Genomic DNA, 13,570 nt, shown 5'->3' on the forward strand with positions numbered 1-13,570 from the left:
CCCAAAACCAAAACTGTCCAAATTTACGGGTGAGAGAAGAGTGCAGCAAATCTTCGTGCACTGATCTATACGGATAGAAACCCCGTATACCTTTTGGCAAATTTGTATTGCTGATTATTCATAAAATGTATAAGTTAACTAATAAGCAGACCTAGAAGCAGACGCCTTGCAAAAAAGTTAATGCATGGGTCAAATAAAATTACATTTAATTCCACTACCTTTATTGCTTGACAGAATTACACATATTTCGTCTACAATGTGCGGATTTCTTTAGTGTCTTGTACTAATAGACTAGTTTCACTATAGACACCAGCATTGCCTTCATACGCATAAAAGTCCTAATAGGGTGCCTTCCATTCAGTTAAATAGGGTGCGTGTACTTAAATTGACAATTATTATGTGTCAAGCAAAAATTATACAAAATTTTCTTAATTTCCATTTAATTTCACTACGTTATTTGCTTATCTTTGACAGATACGCGTATTTTTTCTACAATGTGCAGAAATACTATCGAGTATTAGTACATGACACTGAAGAAGTCTGCACATTGCGCAGCAAATAAGCTAGTGGAATTAAATGGAAATTACTAATCCTTCCCTCTCTCTCTCTCTCTTTATACAGGTATTCCACTAAGACGCCCGCATTCATCAGAATATTTTCTTGTTACTTACACACACAAATATCATCATAATATCTTATGATCCCATAATTTCATAAAAACATTTTATTTTGCTAAAATGAACGGAAGGCATCTTGGTCCAATGTTCTGCAATCCAATTCCAATTCCTTTGGAATACTGCTAAGAATGCGATTGGAATAATTCTCAGAATAATAAATTTAAATTATTAATATCTTTTCAGAATTCTATTTGCATTCCTCTCCTTGCCTTGAAATTCTACTAACAATATTGGAAGTCTCTTTAGAATTATCTTATAATTCTCCTCACAAATCGCAATAATTCGCTTCAAAATTGGTTTAGAATTCTAGTCAGAACTCTTAAGAGATTCTCCTCTTATTTATTTGAAGTTCTTCTGGAATTCTTCTTACATTTAAATGTATTCCACTCTTAACAAACCCTGAGTATTCTCCGAAAATTTGCATGAAATTATGCATCGAATTTCCGTTCGATGCTGGCAGAAATTTCTGGAAGGAGAATTCCTCAGAATTATCGTGAAATTATCATGAGAATTCTATTCGAAAAATTCTTTTGGATTTCTCTGTAAAAAATTTCCTTTAAATTATGTTCATGTTCAGTCTTGAAATTCTCATTACCTGGTAGTTCCACAGAACTACCTCGAAAGCAGTCCTTAAATTTAACTTGATGTTTTCCTCACAATTCCTGCCAGACTTCCTTTGAAATCATCCCTAAAGAATAAGATCCATGACTTTTTTTTTCAAATCTGGGGTCTTAAAAAATGTTCACTGTCCGGCATCTTAAATATTTCTATTTGTTCCAGATTCCCCAAAATTTATCCAAGTTTGATATTCCAGGATTTTGAAAAATAGTCTTTTAATGTTTATTTTGTTAATGAACCAGTTTCGGCAGTATTAAGTTCAGTAAGCCTACCCCGTAACGTGGGTAGATCACCTTTTCGTGGTACGTTACGGGATGTAAGATCTACCACGGATTCCTAGTCTTGACTACTTCAAACTAGGGGAACAGGATTTTTCAGTAAGGCCCGTACTCGAAAAAAATGCACCAGACAAAAGTGTTCGCCAAAAATTTATTTTAAGTCGGATTTTCTTGAAACTTTCAGGGAATGAACTAATACATATGGATTATGTTTCGGCATAGTTACTTTATTCAATTTCCTTTCGATCGCTGAAAGCCCGAACCTTTCCCTTAAGACCCCTTATTACATTTTGTGCAATGGTGGAGCCGACCTTTTTGGTCACTTTCATTAATTCTTTCTGCAACTCCAGCTCGTTCTTAAACACCTTGGACGATTTTAGAACTTTCCACCGGACGAATCTCTGGTGAATTTGGGGGGTTGACGGTTTTTGGTACAAAAACAACGTTATTGTCTCTGTAAAAATCCAACGTCGATCGCGACTTCGCGACAGTTGTCCCACAGTTGTCTACAGCAGCTGTCGATTTTTTATTTCGTTGTGAACCACACGATAGCCTGTTTTCGAGACTCGCTATTATATAGTTGCTCTTTGTTCGTTGCTAGCAGTTCGGTGCCTTTTGTTCTACGGTGCAAGATGTGTGAAGTAAAAAACACCATCAAGTTTAGCTTCAGCCATTGTGATGCCAAACCAAACATCGGAGAGATAGTAAATTTCGCCACAGCACTCGACGCGGATCCGGCTGAAATGGAAGCTTTTTATCGCATTGGTGAGGAAAGGGGAGTCTTCATGAAGTTCAAATCAGAGGAAGCGATGCTCCATGCTCTGACATTCAATTCGGAGGATTTAATCTTCCATTATGCGAATGGAACGACGGCAAAGGTACGCATGTCGCATGCTGGTGAATTCATTCAATACCCAACAAACAATCGTCTATTGAAGAAACGACTTCTTGGCCATTTTATTCAACTGCATGCTTGATAGTACTTGTACTATTTTTAATAATAACTTCTGTTCAGGCTTTGTTCACACAAATCTGGAGAATTTATTCAACCACAACATTGAACAACTGGTGTTGTATAAGGTATGTCGAGAAGCTTTTATTCGACTTATGTGAGTTGTAGCAGAGTTCATACGATAAATTTTTTGATTATTCAGCGTTTATTAGACATCACTGCTTCCTTAAAACAGTGATGCTCTGTATACGCTTGATTCTCATGTGAAGTAACGTTTAATTAGACATTATTATACATTTATTAAACGATTATTCAACTGTGGGAAAATTAACCCGAAAATAAGAAGGGACAGGGAAGGGTGTGTTTCTTAAGGGTATTGTATTTCATTATTTCTAACGTGGCTCGCACCACACAGATATTAGAAAATTTATTAAATACTTATACGTGTCGTTGTATGGGGATTCGAACCATGTACCTTTCGATCACCAGCCGCTTGCCTTGTCATCTGAGCTATCCTAGAATTCATCATATGGGCAACTCAATAATCTATAAAAGCTTACATGAAAGTAAATACCTATCATCACTCCCGATCGCAACTCTAGCTCCTTCAAGGCCCTGTGGGAATGATTAATTCATTCATTGTTGTTTTAAATGAGATCAATGTTGCCTCTTCACATCTTCAAGTCGAAAGAAAGGATGCTCGGTTATATTTTAAACTAGATCAATGCATTCATTATCGTGAGTCATGTGATCGATGATTACTATTTAAATTAATTTTGTTCTACACAAATAAAAAAAAGGGTTGAGCTTGGGATTGAACTCACGACCTTCTAATTGGAAAGCGGAAACGGTAACTACTACTCTACTGATTTCGCCTTGTTGTAAAACTGAATCAGTGTTGTCGAATAATGAATCTAATACGTCGTTTATAAAGCATTTACAAATCATGTCATTACAACAAGGACGCATAGTGGTATAAGAGCTATTATGCTGACCTTTATTCAGCAATATTGTAAAGTAATGCAATGAAATCTAATAAAGGAGCTGGAGAACATTTATTAGACGTCTAATAAAGCATGTTATTAAATCAATTGAAAAAAGGCGAATTAAAGTGTCAATGTATGTACAAATTACACTTATTCAGTTTGTTATTAGATCGAACTTCTGGCGTTGAATTGGGAAGACATTTAACATTTTTACATTGTAAATGTCTCATTTACAATAGAATAGATTGCACATAACAATAAGTTCTGTTTTATTTTTATTGTTTTTGACAATAACATTTATTGTTGCTACAAAAGGTTTTATTGCATTGTAACAATAGTTTCTATTGTTTTTGTATAGTAAATGTTTATTCGGGATGATCTTGAAACAAGGAAAAAATTAGTTAGTTAGTTTTCAGCTATGTGATTCCTAATCTTCTATTCGTTGTTCCCTAGTTTCAAGTGATTAAGACTAGGGTTCTGATGCATGGTCATTATCGGTGTCGTTGCTTGTTTTTGTTGCTAAGAAATCCAATTTTGACTGACAAAGGGGCGCGCCTTTGGAGGGTGTTCCAACACTCCGAAAGGTATAAATAGCGGGACCTTTCAATTAGAGTCGGATCCTTGCGATAAATGGAAGAATGACAACTGTGAAAAAACCGAATACTTCATTATTTTTTAATTGGTTTTTGATGATTCAACACATTCTTTTAGTTGCAATTTACTTGTATTAGAGTATTAAAAAATTCCCTGGTAATTCCAGATTTATCCAGAAAAAGTAACATTCCCTGAAGATTCCAAGTTTTCCAGATTTTTTCCAGGTAGTAGACACTCTGAGAACATTCTATAGAATTCTGAGGATAAACCCAGAAATTTTAAGTAAAATTTAAAAGGTTTCAAAGTGTTAATTTCAAACACAGGGCTGGTAGAGGCTATACCATAGAGGTAACTCTAAGACCACTGGGTCCCGAAGAAAATCATTATTATTTTTGGCTCACTCAGTACCAGAACAACGGTCCCAAGCAGTCCCAAGCTATTTCACTCACCCCTGCATGTTCTGCATGAATCCACACACCCCTGATATTATCTGTCAAACTTTCATAGCGCATCAAAACAAACATAGTGTAGTAATAGAATTTCAACTACAATAGGGTACGTTAATCGTTTGCTTGGGACCAATAGGCTACTAAAGTGGTGAGCCAATTTAAAATCGTTAGTTTCGTATTGATTGTTGGCTATACTATAGAGGTAACTCTAAGACTAGTAGGTCTCGAAGAAAAGTGCTCAAGTTTTTGGCTCAGCTCTTCACGAACCCCTCATTTTATCTGTCAAACTTTCATAGTGAATCAAAACAAACATAGTGTAGTACTAGAATTTTGTCTAGAATGGGTACGTTAATCGTTGAATTCAACTGACTTGAACGCTAATTGAACGTGTAAACAATGCCATTCAACTGACTTGATCAACTCACTTGAATTGAAAAAAGTTGAACCAGGCTCAACTTTTCAAACCAATTGAAATCAACCAACAATCAATACGAAACTAACGATTTTAAATTGGCTCACCACTTAAGTAGCCTATTGGTCCCAAGCAAACGATTAACGTACCCTATTCTAGTTGAAATTCTATTACTACACTATGTTTGTTTTGATTCGCTATGAAAGTTTGACAGATAACATCAGGGGTGTGTGGATTCATGCAGAACATGCAGGGGTGAGTGAAATAGCTTGGAACTGCTTGGGACCGTTGTTCTGGTACTGAGTGAGCCAAAAATAATAATGATTTTCTTTGGGACCCAGTGGTCTTAGAGTTACCTCTATGATTCAACTGAGTTGATCAATTGACTTGCAATGTCTAAATTAAGCTTTATGAAATGTAGGGGAAATGGCTCTAATGTTGGCTTATGGATCTAAGATTCGGTCCATCGCTAAAAATCTGCTATTTATCAATTTTATTGATGTTTTTTCGTTAATTTTCGTTTCGTGTAGTGACTAGCTAAAATTTGAAATAAAATTTCATGGTTTCATTTGCGTAGATATATCACGATGTATGGCAAAATCTATGTTCTAGCCCTGCATTGATTCATATTTGGTGAAAAATTAATAATATTTAAATTTAATATTGGTTCAACTACTATAAAAGATGAACCAACTGAAAGTCTCGTTAATAAAGATAACATAGGGAACCACTAGGGCCTTTAAACTTGTACACTTACCCTACCGTATTATTTTTTTTATCTTCGCTGTGCATCTGCATTTTTATTTATCTGGATCCAAAATCACCACACCGCGCACAAATAAAAAAATATACCCCTCGGTAATAATTCCGATAGACACCTGCGAGCGATCAGAACGATAAAACCGACAAGTTCGCACGATCCGGCTACGACTGTCTAAATTTCAAACGTCACTTTTGTGCAAACTTCATTTTGATGGTGAGAGAAATAAACACAATTTTCTCACTTGGCATCTCACCGCTCTCAGTAAACTCCACCACTCCTGCAGGATAGATAGTGAGAGAGAGAATTATGTTCTACGATGCCCTTTTGGATTCTCTATATAGCATGGCGATGTGTGCGTTAATGGGTGGTGCGATCGTATGTCGGGAAAACTCCGCGGGTGCCCGAGCAAAAATCAAATTACATATTTTTCTGCTTGCAATTTAATATTGAAAAAGTTTTAATGTGGATTAACAACTTTATGATATTTAGGCTCTGAACCATTTGGTGGATTATTTTAACTTTTGGTTAAAATTTGACAGATGAAAAGTTATCGATTAACTCTGCTATCCGAGCATGGTTATTTCTGACAGACAAGAAGTTAAATTTTGACAACCGTGGCTCGAAAACCGGTCGATCGACAGCACGGAGATTTTCGAACATAGTAAATAACTTTCGAAATGTCACTTTTAACCACGAGTTAAATTTAACTCGGCAAATGGTTCACAGCCTTAGTAGATCTTACGGTAAGAACAGGGGTAGGACCCGAGGCCACAACAGTATCCCTCTCGGCTCCTCGTAGGTTTTGGCTTCCAGAATCCCGTACTTGAAACTTTTTTTTTGCTTTATTAGACAGATTTTCAAACTACTTGCAATTCTATTTTTGCTTCAGCACCAGCTCCACCGGTTTGACCAGCTTGGTTGTTATATTCGACTCAGTGAAAATAAACCAGCCAAGCACAATCTGCATTCAGTATGGTATAACACTATTTAGTCCAATAACAAAGATACAATAGAATAACCACTTAACGACAACAAACTGAGCTTATTACCGGATGAACGAATAATTGTTTGCTTTTTCCTTTTCGGCTTTGGTCGGGCATGGGTGCCTCAGATATGGGAAACAATTCCTATGAGGTTTGGGTTCACTTTGATGAGGTTGAATCCACTGACTAGAGGAATTGCTTCTTCGGTATCGTCCACATTTTTGACTTTGCTGTTAGTGAACATCAGTGCCACCCGAGGGCCATCATCGGTTTTTGTCTGTTTCCTACACTCAAAAAATTCCACCCATGTTTATTGACGATTCGAATCTCTATGTGCAAATGCACATAAACAGAATTCACTCAGAAGTACACATGACATTTATGAGTCAAATGAATTGTATGTCCGACATATAGATATCATTTGTTGATCACATTGCAAAAATTCATGTGTGTGACACATAAAAACAATATTTGAAATTGTCTTAGTGTAGAATTGTTAAAAATTGACTGAAATTATAGAAACGGCTCAAAACTTATTTCCCCGAACTTTTGAATCATTAAATAAACGACCGTTGGCTCAATGTTTGTCGTTTATATGAATTTACAAAATTTTTGAATACAAAAAGAATTTGAGGACCAATTCTGCTAAAGTTAAGAGAGATCACAACAAACAACTCTATTAAAATTTCTAGCGAGATGTAAATTTTATGATTGTTAAACTTTAAATCCTGTCAAACGCAAAATAGGCTACATACTGAACAAATTCCCCGCCGTTATTCGGACTAAGTATAATTTTGAAATAAATTTTAATCGAATCAATGTAAAAACATCTCGATAAACGCATAACATAAACATAAAATGATGATATTTTAATCTATATTTGTTAAGTAATGTTTTTTGAGTGTAGAATAGAGCATTTTACGAGACGTTTCTGATTCAACTCATAAATGAACATTGACAGGAGGTGGTTACCTGTGGGAAGAAATATCAACATAGAGGTAACTCTAAGACTAGTAGGTCCCGAAGGAACGACCTCAACTTTTTGGCTCAGCTTTGGTACTATCTTCGGTCCCAAGCAAATCGATGCACCGCTCGAAACATAGGAAAATCCACGAACCCCTCACTTTATCTGTCAAAATTTCATAGCGAATCAAAACAAACATTGCGTAGTACTAGAATTTCGACTAGAATGGGGTACGTTAATCGTTTGCTTGGGACCAATAGGCTAGTCAAGTAGTGAGCCAATTTAAAATCGTTAGTTTCGTATTGATTGTTGTTACTACCCAAGTAACCATAGACACGTTACTTCGCCTTTTTGGCTATATTCGGGCCTCAACAGAACATACAAACACTGATATAGCTGTTGTTCAGCTGTATACAGCCAAAAAGGCGAAATAACGTGCCTATGGTTACTTGGGTACTTCGGCCTAATCGTCCATTTTGGGCCTATCGAGCAGAAAACTTCAAATAAATCCATGATTTCAGAGTTAACAAGTCAATTATGCGTTTGGTACGATACTTTAGTTAATAAGCTACCGAATGAAGTCAATGAGAACACGTGGTATTAAAGTTTGCACCCATTATTCCCAAAAACAAAAGAAGCGCTCCGACCGAAACAATTTTTATCTTCATCCGATAGGCCGAAGTGAATTCACTGGCGTTTCAATTGCGTTTCAATGCATTAGGTTGAGTTTAGAATCCGTAGGCCGAATTTGGCGTCAAGAAGCAGTGTTAGACTTTTGACAATATCTCAACGATTGGTTCCTCTTTATCAAATAAATTTGGAAGCCATCAGTAATAATAACATTCCGTTTGGTGCTTAACTGCGCTAGATTAAGAAAGGAACTCTGAATCTCAAAAAGTCAAAAACAGATAACTGTTTTAACAGATCATGTTAGCTGAACATTCAGCAACATTTTATGGATTGCTGCATTATTCAGTATAAAGTGCTTTTGCTGAAATCAGTGTAACTATCCATTTTGCTGAAACTTGATTCAAATTTTTGTTGTGTAGATTGCGGAACAGAGACGTTAAATAAAGGAATTAAGAATTGATAAAACTCCATCCGCAATCAACTGTTTTACTCGGGATACCGCGGCCAGCGACGGATGAGTATTTCACGTTAAGGTGTGTGCGTGCACTGAGAGCGCAGTGTACGCCAAATCAAAATACAATCAGAAGAGAGAGCGAGAGTGAGAGAACTCCCGCGAGCGAGAGTGAGAGCTCCGTCCGAAATTTCAGCCATATTGAACAAAAGTTTGGCATTTGAAGTTGAAAGTGCGAAAGCATCACGAATCGGAGAGAAGTTTTGTGTCCGCGACGTTCCCGTGTGTAGAAAATTTGCTTTTGCTGCAAATGCCAGAATAAAGGGGCACCCAACCTACTTATGGAGTACAGCGGAGTTTGCTGGGGCCCCACTCGAGTGCGTTGAGTTGGTGTTTCTCGAGCTGCGGACGGGAATTTCGGCGTTGGCAACAGCACATAAAGGAGAAAAAAAAGGTGCGAACCAAAAAATCGCTATTCGGTCGGAACGGGTCGGGTCGGGTTGTGCTGTGGTGTATTGTGCGGGTGTGAGGGAGGGGGACACAATTCGTCCGCCGTCGCTTCCGTCGTCGAAAATCTCGCCCAACAAGAAGTTGGCCTTCGCCGTCGTAGTCGTGGGGTTCGCGAGTGCGATTACCCTTTTTTCCTCCCCATCCTCCAGCTGAGCGAATGCGAGTTTGTGTGTGTGGTGTGTATGTGCATTTTGTGGTGCGCTGTTGCTGGTCCGCCGCGGCTCATCCGGAGCACACTGCCTTTCTGGAAGGTCTTTTTTCGCCACCTATGACAGGCACGGACGGATCGAACAAGACCGTGAAGGAGTCCAGCGTTGTCAAACCGATTGCGGGTTACGAGATTGTTTACTTTGCGACTTGTCGTGTCACGGTTTTGCCATGAACGTGAAGATACAATAGTCATAGCTCTTTTATAATGTTGTTATTGAAGAAATCTTGAAAATCATTCCACTTTCGTTTTGGTGTCAGTTCACGGATGCTCCCGACGACCAAAATCGATACCCATTTGTCGGGTGCAGCACAAAACAGTGGTCTGGCATCCCTGGTATAAATACTCACGGGCCACCCGCCTGCGGCAATATTAAGAAGAAACCACCATCAGAAAGCAGATTGTGAACCTTAACCAGCGAAGAAAAAATTGAGCAAAATCGAAATTCTCCTTTGACAGTGCAGCATCCAAAAAATAGTGAATATTTTCCAACAACAACAAAGTTTCATTCGCGAAGAAGAAAAAACAAATCAAACCATTCAGTGTCAAGTGATTAACCTATGGATGGATGATGTGAATGGATGCAGGAGATCGTGTGCGGGATTCCAACCTACCGGAGAGTGTGTGCTGGTGTCGGATCGGTCGCGGTGCATTCGATGATGATGATGATGATGATCGGTACGATCGGTGAAGTGTCACGCAACACAAGCAGGCAAAAAAAACACCATCCCTCCTCGGACAGTCCGCGTACCAATACCAAGTGCGCTCGTCTTTCAGCTTGTTCCAGAGTGTGCAGTATGAGCGAATAAACAGTGTCTTCTTTGCAAAATATTGCAAGCATGAGAAGGTGGAGGACCCGTTTTTCCTCCAAGAACATGGTGGATTACACTTTCCCGTAGCGATTTAGTGGGACCGTCAAGTTCCAGGAGCGATTGGGAAAAAAAAAGTATTTGGTGTGTAGAGCATTGGCTGGGCAGTAGCAGCGCTGTCAGTGATGAAGCAGAGCAGCCTCGCCCGATGAAATCAAGGCGAGGAGCAGTGCCGAACGAACAACACACGGATACAGTGTTGTCAGACGGCGAGCTGTCGTCGTCGTGCCGGTGCCGATGGAAATGGTACCTCGCTCGATGCTAGTCATGTATGGCGCATAGACGGGGGAACCATTATTGGTTCGGTTGGTGAGATGGGGTCAGGTGGTGCATCGTTTGTCTGTGTTATTTTCCTCCGGGGTAGGAATGAAGCATTCAGCCTAGATGCTAGATTTTCTATCGAAACTATCGTGGACAATTTTTGGTGTGTCCATAAGTTTCCTAGTCTCAACACTAGGCGGCAAATGGCTTTGGATGGTTAAACATAATGGAAAATGTTACAACTTAGAACTGCTGGTTTATGAGGCAGAAGAAATGGGCAAAGTAAAGAAGCTAACCAGTTTCACGTAAGTGATTGCCAAATTGATAACCAGTTTGTTATTATTGACTTATGGCTTTCAGTTTAAAACTTGTTCGGTTCAAATGTAACCTAGCGTCTCGCCTAACCGTGTGGAAAATTTTCGTTTAATTCTCATATGGGATACATCCATGAATCCTTCAATTCGTCGATTGTTTTTTTCACCGGTATTCCATTATCCGGATTTCTCGATGCCGGAACATAGCTAATAAGAATAATGACGACATAATAGGGTGTCTTTATTACCGAAAAACCCTGGCTTCTTAACCCTCTCCTTTCCATGGCCAGTCTAAAAACTTGTTTAAATATTAGAAGTTTATTCGTCAGGCAAAGTTTGGATTTCCTGTTTATAAGAGGATACAAACATTTTATATATTTGTTACATATGGCTTGAATGCCCTCAATGTGATCTTTAAAAGTTAATTTTTGGTCAAGTATTAATCCAAGATATTTCACTTGGTTTGACCAGGAAATTGGAACTCCGTTCATAGTGGCTATGTGACTACTACTAGGTTTCAAAAAGGAAGCTCTAGGCTTATGTGGAAATATTATAAGTTGAGTTTTGGAAGCGTTGGGAGAAATCTTCCATTTTTGTAAATAAGAAGAGAAAATATCTAAACTTTTCTGCAGGCTGCTGCAAAAAACACGAAGACTTCTTCCTTTAGCGGAAATGCCTGTGTCATCAGCGAACAAAGATTTGTGGCAACCCTGAGGCAAATCAGGGAGGTCCGAAGTAAAAATGTTATACAATATAGGCCCAAGAATGCTACCCTGAGGAACTCCTGCTCTAACAGGTAGTCGTTCAGATTTGGAATTTTGATAATTTAACCTGCAGAGTTCTATCATTTAAATAATTTTGAACTAATTTCATAATATAGAGTGGAATATTAAACTTTTTTCAATTAAGCAATCAAACCTTCATGCCAAACACTGTCGAATGCTTTTTCTATGTCTAGAAGAGTAACTCCAGTTGAGTAGCCTTCAGATTTGTTTGAACGAATTAAATTGGTAGTAGTTGAATTCGCAAATCCGCAAATCACCTGGAACTTTCATATTATGAAACTTTTTAGTTATAGACCTTACTTCGTCCAAATCTGTCCTCCAGGAATCATCAAAATATTTTCCCGAGAGAAAATATTCAGATAATCCCGAGCAACCTGATTCCCAATAGGACTAGTAAGACCCAAACTGAAAGTATGGGAACTCTCAAACTGCAAGACGGATCAAGAGCTGAAGATCGTCGTCTATTATCATTGAATCGAATTTAACCTCACATTTTGGTACTGAGGCAGCTCTTGCTTCAACTATAGAAGCAGTCAGAGATTCAAGAGCATAATTAATTTCATCTTTGGTTTGAAAAGGAATGTTTGGATCGAAGTTATATTCCATAAATGTTCGACATTGCTCCCAATCAGCTCCATGGTAATTGAAAGTAGAACTGTTGGGATTACAAATTATTTCTTGTGATATTTCAAAAGTTACTGGAAGGTGATCTGAACCGAAGTCCACATGGGTAACCAATTGGCTACAAAATTGACATGAATCAGTTAAGACCAAATCAATAGTTGAGGGATTTCTTGCTGAAGAAAAGCATGTTGGGCTGTTTGGATATTGAATAGTGTAATAACCTGCAGAACAATCATCAGACAGAACATTACCATTGGAATTGCTTTGAGCATTATTCCATGAGCGGTGTTTTGCATTAAAATCACCAATAATGAAGAATTTAGAACTATGACGGGTAAGTTTCTTTTGCTGGCCTACGCATTGGAATGGCAAATAGGCAGCTATAAACGTAAGTTGTCCAAATTTTGTTTCAACAGAAACTCCCAAAGTTTCAAAAACTTTGGTTTCAAATGAAGAAAGAGTTTTATGTTTGATTCGTCTATGAACAATGATGGCAACGCCACCACAGGGTCCATCAAAACGATCATTTCTATAAATGAAATAATTTGCGTCCCTTCTAACCTTATGGTCAGGTTTAAGGAACGTTTCAGTTATAACGGCAATATGCACGTTATGAACTCTCAAAAAGTTAAATAGCTCGTCTTCATTATCTTTAGAAGATGGAGCATTCCAATTTAAAATATTTAATGCTTTAAAATCCATTACTGCATTTTAAAGTCATGGTAATATTGTTTGAAAATTTTACTCCAGTTTGAATAGCATCAAACATAGAGTTAGATTTAAGCATATCAGAAATCATGTCAATTAATGATTTCTGTAAAAATTCCATTTTAGGGGCAGTAATGCTTCCTAAGTCAGAATCGTCAAAATTTCCGTTAGAATTACGTTGGTTAGTATTTTGATTTCTACCCGCTGCAATAGCAGCATAGGTAGCTCCATTAACTCGCTGAACATTGTTAGCAGCGAGGGGAGCAGGTATAGATGAAAAATTTGAAGCAGGGGTGACATTTGTACCTACGGGTACGAATGTAGAATTTGTTCCTCGCTGACCGACGTCCAATTTGTAGTGAAAACTTAACTTTCACGAAGTTCAAAAGTTCCATGGAAGAGCATGGAAATCGAAAGTGGTTAAGTTTGCTAGAATTTTTCCTGGATGATGGATCATTCTCATCATCCGTGAGCAAATCAAATTAATTTCATCAGAAGGGGGATCAAAAGTTTGCCCCTTTCTTTTGCGTTTAG

General features: G+C 38.0%; 1 protein-coding gene across 1 annotated transcript in view; it reads left to right on the plus strand.

The window, feature by feature from the left end:
* The first annotated feature begins 8,958 nt into the window (after window positions 1–8,958).
* The window catches only part of LOC135702223 (guanine nucleotide-binding protein G(q) subunit alpha), a 100,063-nt gene continuing 95,451 nt past the window's right edge, over window positions 8,959–13,570 (plus strand). The window contains exon 1 of the mRNA XM_065223258.1: window positions 8,959–9,211. The gene's annotated coding sequence lies outside the window, so the exon portion shown is untranslated. The remainder of the gene's footprint in view (window positions 9,212–13,570) is intronic.

This window comes from Ochlerotatus camptorhynchus, unplaced genomic scaffold (assembly GCF_037179485.1).
Source record: "Ochlerotatus camptorhynchus isolate MF236.1 unplaced genomic scaffold, CSIRO-AGI_Acam_v1.1 ptg000188l, whole genome shotgun sequence".
Classification (NCBI taxonomy): domain Eukaryota; kingdom Metazoa; phylum Arthropoda; class Insecta; order Diptera; family Culicidae; genus Ochlerotatus; species Ochlerotatus camptorhynchus.